This window comes from Gavialis gangeticus, unplaced genomic scaffold (genome assembly GCF_001723915.1).
Source record: "Gavialis gangeticus isolate Ggan-Ray unplaced genomic scaffold, GavGan_comp1, whole genome shotgun sequence".
NCBI lineage: Eukaryota > Metazoa > Chordata > Crocodylia > Gavialidae > Gavialis > Gavialis gangeticus.
The window spans coordinates 10,194,947-10,207,137 of NW_017728996.1; the positions used below are offsets into that span (position 1 = coordinate 10,194,947).

General features: G+C 46.5%; 1 long non-coding RNA gene across 1 annotated transcript in view; it reads left to right on the top strand.

Annotated features, from left to right (window-relative positions):
* Window positions 1-4,432: 4,432 nt before the first annotated feature.
* The window catches only part of LOC109288355, a 26,017-nt gene continuing 18,258 nt past the window's right edge, over window positions 4,433-12,191 (top strand). The window contains exon 1 of the long non-coding RNA XR_002095112.1: window positions 4,433-4,525. This is a non-coding gene — a long non-coding RNA (uncharacterized LOC109288355). The remainder of the gene's footprint in view (window positions 4,526-12,191) is intronic.

The window sequence follows — 12,191 nt, forward strand, 5'->3', positions numbered from 1 at the left end:
CAAGTCACCTTTCTGCCAGGCAAGATCTAGGTTTGTCTGAATGTTGCAGCTCCTTTGGGTCATATATGAGAGTTATATCATTCAGGCTTACCCAGAGACGAAGATTGTCTCTGTTAGCAGAGTATCCCCAATCTTGATGTTGATAATTGAAGTCTCCTGCATATAAGGTTATCTGGTCATAAATAAGCTATTGACACCACGGCAGAGGGTGGCTTGTATATAGTGACAATGACTATATCATTGACCTGGACTGCGCTCTATTCTATTGCACCCTGGGAGGTGCTCTGTCTCTTGATAATGTATGGTAGGTCATTTCTGATAAAGGCAGCAAGGCCATGGATCCTCCTGGCTATAGAGGCTGCAAGACTGTAGCCTGAGAGCTTCTGCAGCTGCTCTGTATGTGCTTATTGGAGAAGGACTGCATGTGGTTTCATTTCCCTGGTGATGCATTTGAGCACTGATTGCTTGAGTGAGATATAGCCTTCAACATTTAGTTGAAGAGCAGTCAAGGCTCCTCGATAGCAGAGATTGCTCTGGCCCATCCTGTAGTTAGTAGATCAAAATTGGAAAGCATGGCATATCAAAACTGGAAAAATTGAAAGTCTGATTGCCTTGGTAGTGACTTTAGTTTCACTTTACAGCTGCTCATGGGAGGTACCACGAGAAGGTCTGATACTCCTCAGGGCATATTGATCTGTATGGATGCAGATGCCCTCTTTGCAGCAGGTTCAGCTGTGCTACAATATGTTGCAAGGGCTGCTGTCCCCCAGGGTTGGTCCTCTGTCCCTACCAGGGGCCTCTAGGAGTTCCCCCTATGCCTGCACATGTCCCCCAACCTAGGGGCATCAGTACAATAGGCTCATTGGTGTCCAGCATGCTTTTCTGGCTGCTGCCTCCAGTTGGGGCACTACCTGTAAGTGGCCGGGGGAACCCCTAGGGCATATCTGCAAATGGGTGTTTCTGCACTTACTGACTTGCGTCCAAAATTGGGGTGGGCACCTAGGGCCCTTATCCTTTAGGATTGGGCCTCTAAGACCAGGGGATTTTTTGCCACCTCCCACCATAAATAAACAGATATGAGCCCCAAAAAGGCAGCACAAATTGTTAGTACCTTTGTTGGTGCCACAAAATATAAGCACTTATGGTGCAGCAAAGGGCTATGATGCCTGTTTGCTCAGCTTTTGTGCCACCATAAACATTTTTATGGGGGCGCAAAGTCACCATCTGTTTGCAACCTATGATGGCATTAAAGGGGTAGAATGGTTCAGTGGATAAGATGCTGAATTGGGACTGAGGAGATCTCCATTTTATATTTTGCTTTCCATGAGCCTGCTAGATGCTGTTAAGCAGATTGCTTCAGCGTGTGCTCTAGCATGTCCATCTGCAACATGGGGATTATGACATGGTCCTTCTCTGTGAAGCAATTTGAAGTCTTTTGAAGGGGAAAAAAAGGCTTATGTAAACCTCTCACAACTTCTTATTACTCTGCAGTTCTGAATAATTGTGGGCATAGAAGCCCAGAACGTAACTTTGGCTGTGGCCCTGTCTCCAGGACATGAGTGTAAGCCCAGGGGGAGCCGGGAAGGTTAAAGTTTAGGGTGAAACTGTGTGCTGAAAAATATGGACTATGTAAGAATGCAGATATTGGAAAACACTTCTAAAATATGGTGCTCATGGGTTGGTAGCTCCTCGTTCAGAAGGCCAAAACACACACACACACATGCACGCGCATGCGTGTGCGCACACACACACACACACACACACACACTGCTCTAACTCTCGAGTTTAAATGGCTTGCACTGATTTACTCAGTACTGTAGGATCAATACATAGCTACTTTCCTCATCATTTAACAGATGCTGTTTGCCTTCCTATTGTGCAATGGAAGCCATTAAAATGGGTCAGCTCAAGAATGCCAAGTTCACCAAAGTTTTACTTTGAAGGTCAAAGACTCCTCTTAGAGGGCCATACTCAAAAGTCGGGTAGTTTTGTGACTTGGAGTTATGCCTCCATGTTGAAGTTGTACAGTCCTGTTTCTCCAGCAGGGTTACAAATGCCCGATTGCTGGCTGCTCTGTTCTCACTTACGGTAACGGCGATGGATTAAGAATCACAGGCTTTGGCGAACGTCTACAGACAAGGCAGCGAATCCCAAGGGTCCAGTTCAGGGAAAGTTGTGCAGGTGTCATAATTAGCAGTTTCCTGTAAAGTTCCACAAATAAGCTGCAATCCTCAAGATACTAGTTTCTGAAACCCCTTGCAGATTTGTTTTCAGACCAAATAATATTCATCTGTAACCTATTTAATTGCCCAAGCTGTATATTTAACTACCCTAGACCCACTGGTCCAGATCTTACAGAGAATCAGATGTGAATGGGGATTAATGGTTTCAGCCGCTCATACCAGGCAGCTACCATGCCGAGTGCAATACGACCTTAAATGAGGCCTGCCTGCACAGTGGGTGAGTCAGACCTAACTGGAGGACTTCAGTTTCCTATGTTGTCCCTCCTCAACCTTCAAGACCAATAAACATGTCATAAAGGGAAGGGAGGGAAAAAAACTCGCAAAGGTAGGAAGACAAACATGGCCATTAATAGCCTCGACATATGCTAGAGCCACCTTCAAGTGAAAGTTGAGGTACCAGACTTTTTCATGCTTGCACAAGAGAGAAAGATTGAAATAAAAGCCCCCGAACGTTCTAGCCCTAACACAAATATTTCCAGCCCAAAGAGTTTCCCCCACCTAGAATGATGGAATAAAATAAAACCAGTTGTAGACGTAAAAAAGGTCATAGGTTAATTTCCAACGTAAGTGCTTGTCGGCTAGGTCCAGGAAAGTTTCTCCGATTCGGTAATCAGCAGGGCATCTGAGGACTTGCATGTTTTTCACAGTACAGGAGAACAACCAGTGCCAGCTGGAGACTTCAGCCAAACTGTATGCCTTTGAGCTTATATGTTGCACATCACTGACGGCTACATGCTACTTTCAACTGGCATTGCGCTCCATTTGATATATCTGGGGAGGGAGAGAGTCAGCTGAATAATTGCATGGGCTGATATGTTAGCTCAGACATCTTTCTCCCCCTCCCCCCCGCTTTAATATACATTTTTGGACATGTTCATTTGGGAGAAAGAGGGGCAAGAGCTTTAGCATCTTTATTTGTTGTTCTGTTTAGCCTCCGAATATTGACAAGCTGCATAGATGTTACCTCCTTCCCTTGGGCATGGCCCTCTGGGGCACTTAAGGGGTCTGACAAGGTTTTAAAAACAGATCACAGCCGAAGCAGGGAGAAATAAAAGCTTCAAAATCTGTTTATTCTTAGATGGAGGCTTTTGGAATGAATATTGTGCAAAGGATGGGTGGAAATGTGCAGCAACTAGATTAAGGTAACCTTGGCGTGTATTGTCTCCTCAAGCAGTAAGTAAAAAAGCCGGAAGTTATGTATGCGGACAGCACAGGAGGAGAGAGCCTGAGTTTTATTGTGGCAGTTTGCTTCTGAAAACTCATACTAAATGCATTGCATAGGATTCTTTTATTTAACCAGTCTCCGTTACTGGTTCTTGCCTTTAAATTTTCCATCTAGCACCTATGAAGGTGTGTACAGGCAACATGTGCATGGTGCAGTGACTCTGAGGAACAGCTATTCTCATTCCTCAAATTCCATCTATTTGTTTGATTAGAAGGTAAACAGAGCGAGAGAGACGCATACAGAGAAAGATGCTACAATTTTCATGGGGGATCACAAATATTTCTGTGGTCATTTCTACATGAAAGCTTTGTTTGACTTGGCTGTAATTTTTTAAGCGATTTAGCTCCATACAAATCAATTTGTGAGCCGCCAAAACTGCATGTCAGATATTTGGATCTGCAATTTTGGATGTGCAGATTTAGCGATTATGATGACAATCTGGCTTTTCATTCATTAGTTCATCCACTTGTTTTCTCCTGAACTGTGCAGAAAAAAAAATCAAATGACTTATTTAAGTCATCACATTCAGTAGACTATACTTGGCTAAAACACAAGCCATTATTGCTTAAGTTAATTTTGTTTTCAATATTGTGTCTGCCAACAAATATCCATACAGTGAATATAATTCATTTAAAAGAGTTCTCATCTGATGGCTACTCTTTCTGTACATGTGGAAAAAAGACCTTCACATCATCCAAGTGAAAACGAGGCCTGTCATGGCCCAGAGCAGGTTTTCCAAGTGAACCATGCGGTCTTTTCCTTGTGCACCAACAGGAAGGAGCAGTATTTCCCAGCTTGAAATTTCCCTCATGTGCTCTACTCCTGGCATCTAAGGACCTTGATTATAGAGAAAATGTACTGATGTGAGACTACCAGCTATAGGACACAAAGCTAAAGTTCATAATAATAATAGGTTACATCCACAAAAGAACCTGAACTCTTTGCTTTTATTTTAGCTCTTTGGATGCTGTTATCCAGGAGGCCCAGTGGTTAAGAGTCTGGGATGCAGCAGATCTGGGTTCAAGTGCTCTTTTCTTGACTTCCTGCATGACTTTGGGTAAGTAATTTAAGCCGTTTCCTTTAGTTCCGTCTCCTTAAAATGGGTATAATAATCCTCGGCAGTGTGAGAGGATGCTCACATACTATAGTAGTGGGGACCCTGTTGGTTTAAGATAGAGGCTTTTATGTCACTTCCTTATGGAGGGAAAGCTTGTATGAGAGCCACGTTTTGCAGTATATCCTACCGAGACACGACTTAGGAGCGCGTCCTGATTTTGAATGGGCAGAGAGTTCCTGATCTTAGCTTAGGAGTTTGACTTAATTTCTGAGGCACATATAGCAACAAAGACGCAGTGGACAGGGGGCCTTGGAGTAATGTGAGATTCAAATGGAGCAGCAGGAACACGGCTAAAGGAAGGTTTTGCTGGCTTTAACCCAACCCCTAATACATACTAATGCTCTTGTCTAACGCTCTTGGTCTCCAAGAGAGCCATTTCTTTCCGATGTGCCAGGGAAGCATGTGACTTCCTCTCAAATAGGATTTTTTAACTCATCTAAGAAGCAACTGTAGATCCACCTCACTAAGAGGAGTCGCCCAATGGAGTAGGCAAAGCCAGGGATCATCTGAAGAATGTACTGTCACCGGATCTGCAAAAGCAGATGGAAGAGACTGGGACCTGTTTAGTGGAATGGGCCTATGGAGAAGGACAGAGCCAGAAAGCTTTGGAGGGTTTGGGGAGTTTAGTTAAACAGTCTACCATTTAAATCCCCAGCCAAACTGTACCTCAACACTTTGCCTTTAGTATTCATTTAGCACCATTTCTAATGCTGCTTTACTACTTTATGAGAATTAACCCCACATCATGAGACTCATTCTGAGACATAAAATGACTGACCCCTCTTGCAATAGCAGAGCTGTTATCTTATTGTGTCCCATAGGAAGGCTTGTGAGAGATGCTGTGTGTATAGGTCTGTGCATACGGTTTAGGTTTCTACCATCCTGATACTATTCACACCAGATGATCTCAACCAGCATTATCTACCATGAAAAGGGTAAGCTGATCATTAATCTTTCAACCTTATCTGTCACATGCAGCAAAAGCACGGGGCAGATGGATAGAAATAAATTCCAGCTCAGCTGGGTACCTGCAGGGCAAATGTAACACCTCGTGCTCATCTCTTGACAATCTTTTGGGAATGAATCTCTATTCTCAATATGAACGATGTGCAGTGTGGGCCAGTTTTTCATATAGACATGACAATCAAGGGTCTGGAATTTCTTGGGGTTTGGATGTGCTGCATTGTTAATACTTGTGTTACACATGAGCAGGTGGAGGCTGTGTTTTTTAGTTGTTATTTATTAACTGCTGATTATTAAGTGGAACTGCCTCGTTCACCCTGTCTCTGAAATCTTCTGCTATTCTTAAGAAGGGCAAGGCCATGGCAGGGCTAAGGTGACTGAATAAGCCCATGGCATGGAGGCAGGACCACTGGGAACTCCACCTAGGTGTGCCAGAGCCCATGGATGATTTTATTTCAGCCTTGCACCTGACCCATGTGGAAATAGTTTCCCCCTCAAACTTCCTTTGCTTGTCACATGGTAGTGTATTATGTCAAGTTACGCATCAGCATGTCCTGTGTTTATTTTTTAGGCTACTCATTTAAAAGGGATCGGTTAAAGAATTTGGGATAAAAGAAGTCAGTGCTTTCTCACACAGGAGAGGAATGGTCTGTCACTGGAGGCTGCAGAGTCAAATGCTGCAACTGGAGTTGAATATAAGGGCTGTGCGAAACAGCACTCTTCCGTTTTGCCTTCAGTTTCACTGGTTCGAAGGAACAGTGTTCCATTCCGAATTTCATTTCGATTTGAAACAGCTGTTCCATTCCGTCAAAACTGAAAGGCTGTTTCGATGCTGTTTTGATGTTTCGCTGGGGGTGGGAAGTCAGCCCAGCTGAGTTGACTCCCCATCCCTGCTGCTAGATCAGGCAGGGAGAAGCATAGAGTCAACCCAGCTGGGCTCACTCCCACCCCTCCACGCTGCTATCGGGTGTGGGGCGGAGAGTCAGCCCAACTGGGCTCACTTCCCCCTCTGCGCTGCGACTGGGTGCAGGTGTGTAGAGTCAGCACAGCTGGGTTCACTCCCCGCCCCCCGTGCTGTGATCGGGTGCAGGAACGGAGAATCAGCCCAGCTGGGTTCATCCCCTCCTCTGTGTTGCGATTGGGTGAGGAGGCAGAGAGTCAGCACAACTGGGCTTACTCCTCCCGCCACAGCTACGATCAGGCGTGGCGGCAGAGAGTCAGCCCCACTGGGCTCCTGATAACAGTGCAGGGGGGTGGAAGTGAGCCCAGCTGGGCTGACTCTCTGCCTCCCCCAGCCGGATCGTAGCACCCCCCATTGGATTGCAGCGCTGGGGTGGGGAACTGAGCCCAGGCTCAGTTCTCTTCCCCTGTGCTGTTATCAGCTTCCAGCAGTAAGAGACGGGGAGAGCCAGGGCTGCGATCCTGGCTGGTGTTGGGAGCGCAACCCTGGTTCTCCCTTGTCTCTTGCTGCTGGCTTTGAAACTCGAAACGTTTCAAAAGTTTTGAAACGTTTTGAGTAGCTTTATTTTGTTTTGAGGCTGTTTCGAAGCCCTTCATTTCAATTAGATCTCACTGTTTTAAGCTCAAAATTAGTCAAAATAGTGTCGAATAGAAACCACCGGCAACATTTTGCACAAGCCCTGTTGAATATCAGTCTCCAAATCATGTAATGATCCCTAACAATGGTTTGTGTTCATTGTTCATGAAAGGATAAGGGTTACCCAAATACCAAGCCTTAGGACCTGAGATGCATAAAAGTGGGCCTAGAGATCTATTCATGTTGCCTCAGGCCAGAATCAGGCCATCCAGGGCTGAAACCACAATATCTCATAGGAGTCCCTGAGTTGTTGCCTCACCCACACCCCTGGAGGAGCCACCACCTTCCTGTCTAGAGGCAGTGCTTTCACCATCCCACTTCAAGTAGCCTAAGAGTCCTAGATTTTCCAAAAAGAAAGGGGCCATTATGATCATCCAGTCTGCCTTCTTGATCTTCTCACTTCCAGGATACTACTTCATGCCATTAAGTAGCATGGGCTTTAGCTAAGTGGAGGGAGACCTCAGCTACCACCCATGTGAACAGCAGTCTCTGAACACGTATAGGGGCTTTTGCTCACACCGCTCTATCAGAGCCATGACAAGGTAGCATCACTGAGACTGCTCCAGGGTTGCGGATGCCAGCAGCAAGTGCCATTCACATTGGTTAGAAACTCTGTTTCGGACTTTGCAGACTCAGGCAGAAATCACTGCACTGATTATAGGTGAGTCACATATTCAAACTTTTTTCATATCCATAAAGGCTGGAGGCATTTTTTTTCTTAAACGAAAGCAGAATTTTGGAGGAGAGCACATGGCTCCAAGAGCTGGAAACCCCAATATGGGCCTCTGTCTCTGCTAACCCTTTCTGCGATCTTTATGGCTAGTCATGTCTATAGCCAACTCTCAAAGCCAGCTCCCTTCTTGATACAAACTGAAGAAAAACTCTGAACCCAAAAACTCCTTCATTTTTAAGATGTTCAGATCTGTACCTGGGCTTTGCATCTTGGGTCCGTCTTTCTCCCTGTGTGCCTCCCATAGCAATTTACTATGTACATGATGGGTATTTCTTTTTTTCACCTGTTTCTGAAGCTTGAAGTTTTGGTCACTGTCAAAAGCAGGACCTCAGGCACAAGATGTAGGATAAATCCTGTCTTCTGGTCCTCAAAGCCAGTCTTATTAGTAGCCTATGTTGTTCCCATAGGTTTTTTTTCACCATCAGGGGTAGGCAATTATTTAGACCCATGGGCCACATAGGGAGATTGGTTAAGTTATCCCAGGCTGGGTCAGCACACTCCTTCCTTCCCCCTGCAACAATTGGCCAAAACTCACTATGCGGGATGGGGTTGCAGGCAGGCAGGGAGCAGTGTCCAGGAATGGGATGGGCAGGTAAGGCCAGGATCATGTGTTGGGGGCATGGGGCAGTGACAACACAGGGGGTGGGACACAGCCATGACCTGCTTTTTGCATGCCCTTGCCTGTGGAATCCATGCCTGATGCAGGGATGTGTGGGCAGCGGATCATGGCTTGGCTCCATGCTGTCACTGCCCCAAGATGCTGGGACTTCTCCAGCTCCACCCACCTGTCTTGCTTTCGGATGCCCAGCTGAACACCCTGCTTGTGTGGGTCCTGCCCCCAGTAGTAGGTGCAGGGTAGATGGGCCTGGCTTCTGGGTCTACCATTGGCAGCCAGACCCAGTGGCAGCTGGTTGGAAGGGCTGCCAGGAAATGGAATCCAGCTGCTGCAGTACCCCATCCCCGCAGCATCTGGGGGGTTGTGGGACTGGCCATTTGAGTTTGGGCTGGTGGGACTGAGGGACCCACTATGGGTCGCACATAATGCCTTGGTGGGCCGGATTCAGCCCATGGGCTATATTTTTCCCACCCCAGTCTACACTGAACAGTCTCTGCACATCATTCTAGTACTGTGCATTTTTCAGCTCAAAAGACTACACAGAAAATCAGCTATACATTTCTTATTTCTATTGTAATTAAGGGGAATTACATACATAATGACCATGTTCCTTTCCAACCCACCATAAAACTGGACCTCAGAGTGCCTAGAATATAAATATTTTGAATCCTTAAACATTTACCATGCCCAAGAAATGCTCAAAATTTGAGTAAATCGACACATTTCTGCATTATTATTATTATTTTAACATTCACTAGCCTATTATGATAGGCAACGAGTAATCCATGTCCTAGAGAGTCTTTTGCATCAGGGCCAGTAGGGTTGCTGTTATTTAACTAATCATACAAAGTTGTGAGTAGCCTGAGCTGATTCTCCTACTGATGTGTACAGTACTAGGCTACATACCTCTATTGTAGTCATGAACCTTTATGGGAAACTACTGGTAGAAACTGTTATAGTATTGATTTTGGCTAGGAACAGATATTCAAAAAGCCTGAGCCTAAATTGATTCAATCTTTGCAGGTTAGTCTAACCTGGCTAGGCTGAACTGGTTTGCAGCTGTATAGACATTTCCTCTGGACTGAAAAAATGCAGGCACATGGTTGCAGTGGCTCAGGCTAGAAGCTGGGGGCACTAGACCAGCCCTCCCTTCCCTTCTACAGCTCTGAGCTGAGGGAGGGGGGTTATGGCCAGACCCCAGCAGGACGCTCTGATTAGGGAGGGGTTCGCCCCACCCCCCTTGATCAGCAAGGGAGCCAGCAGGGAGTTGATAACAGAGCATTTAGCACCCCATCAAGAAAATAAAAGTCTCTCACTTTAGTTCAAACTTTTCTTAAACAACTTTTTCTAAGGAAGGAATGGAGGGCATTACCAGCTACCTGTTGATTAGCTCCAAAAAGTCCTAAGTAGACACTGTCCTGTATACCTTTGTCCTGTCTGCCTTACATTGCCACCTTTCAGCATTAGCTAGCATATACCATATGCTGGCTATGGTCCATGCTGTGGGAAAGGGGAAGGGGAAATCCCTGGTAGTGGGGTGGGAGGGGAGGGAGGCAGGAGGAAGCCAGGCAGATGCTGCTGTGCCTGCATTCTCCATCGGAGCTCCAGCTAGGGTGCAGAGGCCAGCCCTGCTCTGGAGCAGAGAGCCCCACCCGGGGCTGCAAAGGATCTGGGATGCTGGGGTACTCTGGTTTAAGGTAAACCAGGAAGGGGTCTGGGGCAGACATTGCATAAACCAGTTTGACCCAGATCAGTTAAGTCTGATATACTGCATTCAACCAGATTGATCTCAAACCAGTTTCAGCCATGTTCAAACTGGTTTCTGTGCATTGAACATCTGTTCTGTTACAGGTTTAATCCGTTCATGTGAAACGTCTGTCTCTAGCCCAAGTGTGTGGGGGTAGGTACAATCACAGATGAACCAGATCCACAGTCATCTCTTTTCATACTTCCATGAAGATAATTCTCAATTTTGCCTGAGGATTCTATCTATACTTTACTTTAACTGAATTATCTATAGTTAATGGGAACATTTAATTTTTTGAGTCACGGAGGAATGATAACTAATGATACTTTCAAACCCTACTTCCTTTCTGTGTTTTAATTGCTTAATGAGTTGCTGCAACAAAGAGCATCATAGATGCTTTCACTGGCATTTCTGTGGGCTCTCATAGTTTCTAGAAACCCAGTGTGTTTGCATCTCAGGTAGAAGAAGATGGATCCTTTTAGGCAAAGGTTTCTTACACAGGGAACTTGACTTGATGGCTCAGGAGATTCCTTCAAAGTGTATCAGGCTTGCCTTTTGGAGCTTGGGTTGAGTCCCAGGCTTGAGATTTTGTTGCTTTGATTAGTGAAGCCCATCCACCAATCAGGAGGCAGCAAGAGGAGTTAAGGCATGCCCCTTTCCTGAGGGGATGGGGAGAGGAGCTCCCCTCCCAGACCTGATTGAAGACTGCAACACTGTCAGGTCCTGAAGACTTCAGTGGCAGAGCCCTAAAGCATATAAAAGGAGCTGCATGCCTAGCATGAGGAGAACACATTCGGGACAGAGAAGAGAGAAGAGCGGGGCTTATAAGAGCTGAGGAGAGCTGCTCAGCAGGGCGAAGCAGTGGCTCAGAGGCGCCCCTGAAGACTTCCATCGGCGGGGAATGGCAGATGGCTCCAGTGGCTAGGCTTTTGGTGCGCAGCACGGTGTCCAGTCCTTGGGAGCTGCGTGAGGCGGCTCAGGTCTGCAACTTCTGGTGTGTGCCCAGAATCATGGTGGCCAGGCCGGTGCGTGGAGCAGGATCTTTGGAGCACTTGGGCGGCTCATGTCCTCAACCCCTGGAATAAGGCTGGGAGCTCGGTGCAGGAGGCGCTGCACATAGGGTCTGGAAGCGGACTGGGCCCCAGTGCTGCAGGAGGTGGCTGGGGCCTCCAACCCATGGCAAAAGATTGAGTCCAGGGAGCCAGATGGTGCTTGGGCTACTGAGCCAGCAGACAGGGCTGAGCAGGAGGCCCCAGAAGCCCTGCATAGTGGAGCCCTGTTCCAGGGGACAGCGACGTGTCCCCCCTCCCCCCCCCAAAAGCCCACCACAGGCGAGAGTGCAGGTTGGTGCAGAGAACAAGGGCCACCCTCTAGGCCTGGGAGCCGTGAGTTGCAGGGAAAAAAGGATTCTCACAGGGGAGGGTGAGTCCCCCCTGGTTAGTTAAGGGCTCCTGAAAGTGGAGGTCCCACTGGGAGGGCCCCCCTGAAGTTACCAGTGTCCTTGAAGGGCTTGGGAAAAAGCCCAAGGGCATTGAGGTTTCCTGTTGGGATTAAGTTTATTTTTGAGGTTCTTGCACCGTAAGTGGTGTGATGTCATGCCTTATGTTTTGTGAACTCTCATGTTTGTAACGTACTAGAGGAGTAGAGTCCAAGGCTCTGCTGGGACCCCCTGTTGCTCTTATTTCACCCGTTGTTTATTTGTATTTATTTGTGTCTTGTTTACTGTTCACCCATACTTATCTAGAGTTTATCTGTTGGCTATCTATGCTTATTTGGGGATTTATCTGTTTAAGATCAGATATGTACCTGTGACAGATCTGTATCTGGAGCACTGCTGTAAGGTTTTATAGCATTTACCCAGAGGGTATTGTTTATGTTATTTGTTTAGTTATGTACAATATATATATTGTACATATGTTTATACCCATGTTTCTTTTCCTTGTGAAAAGT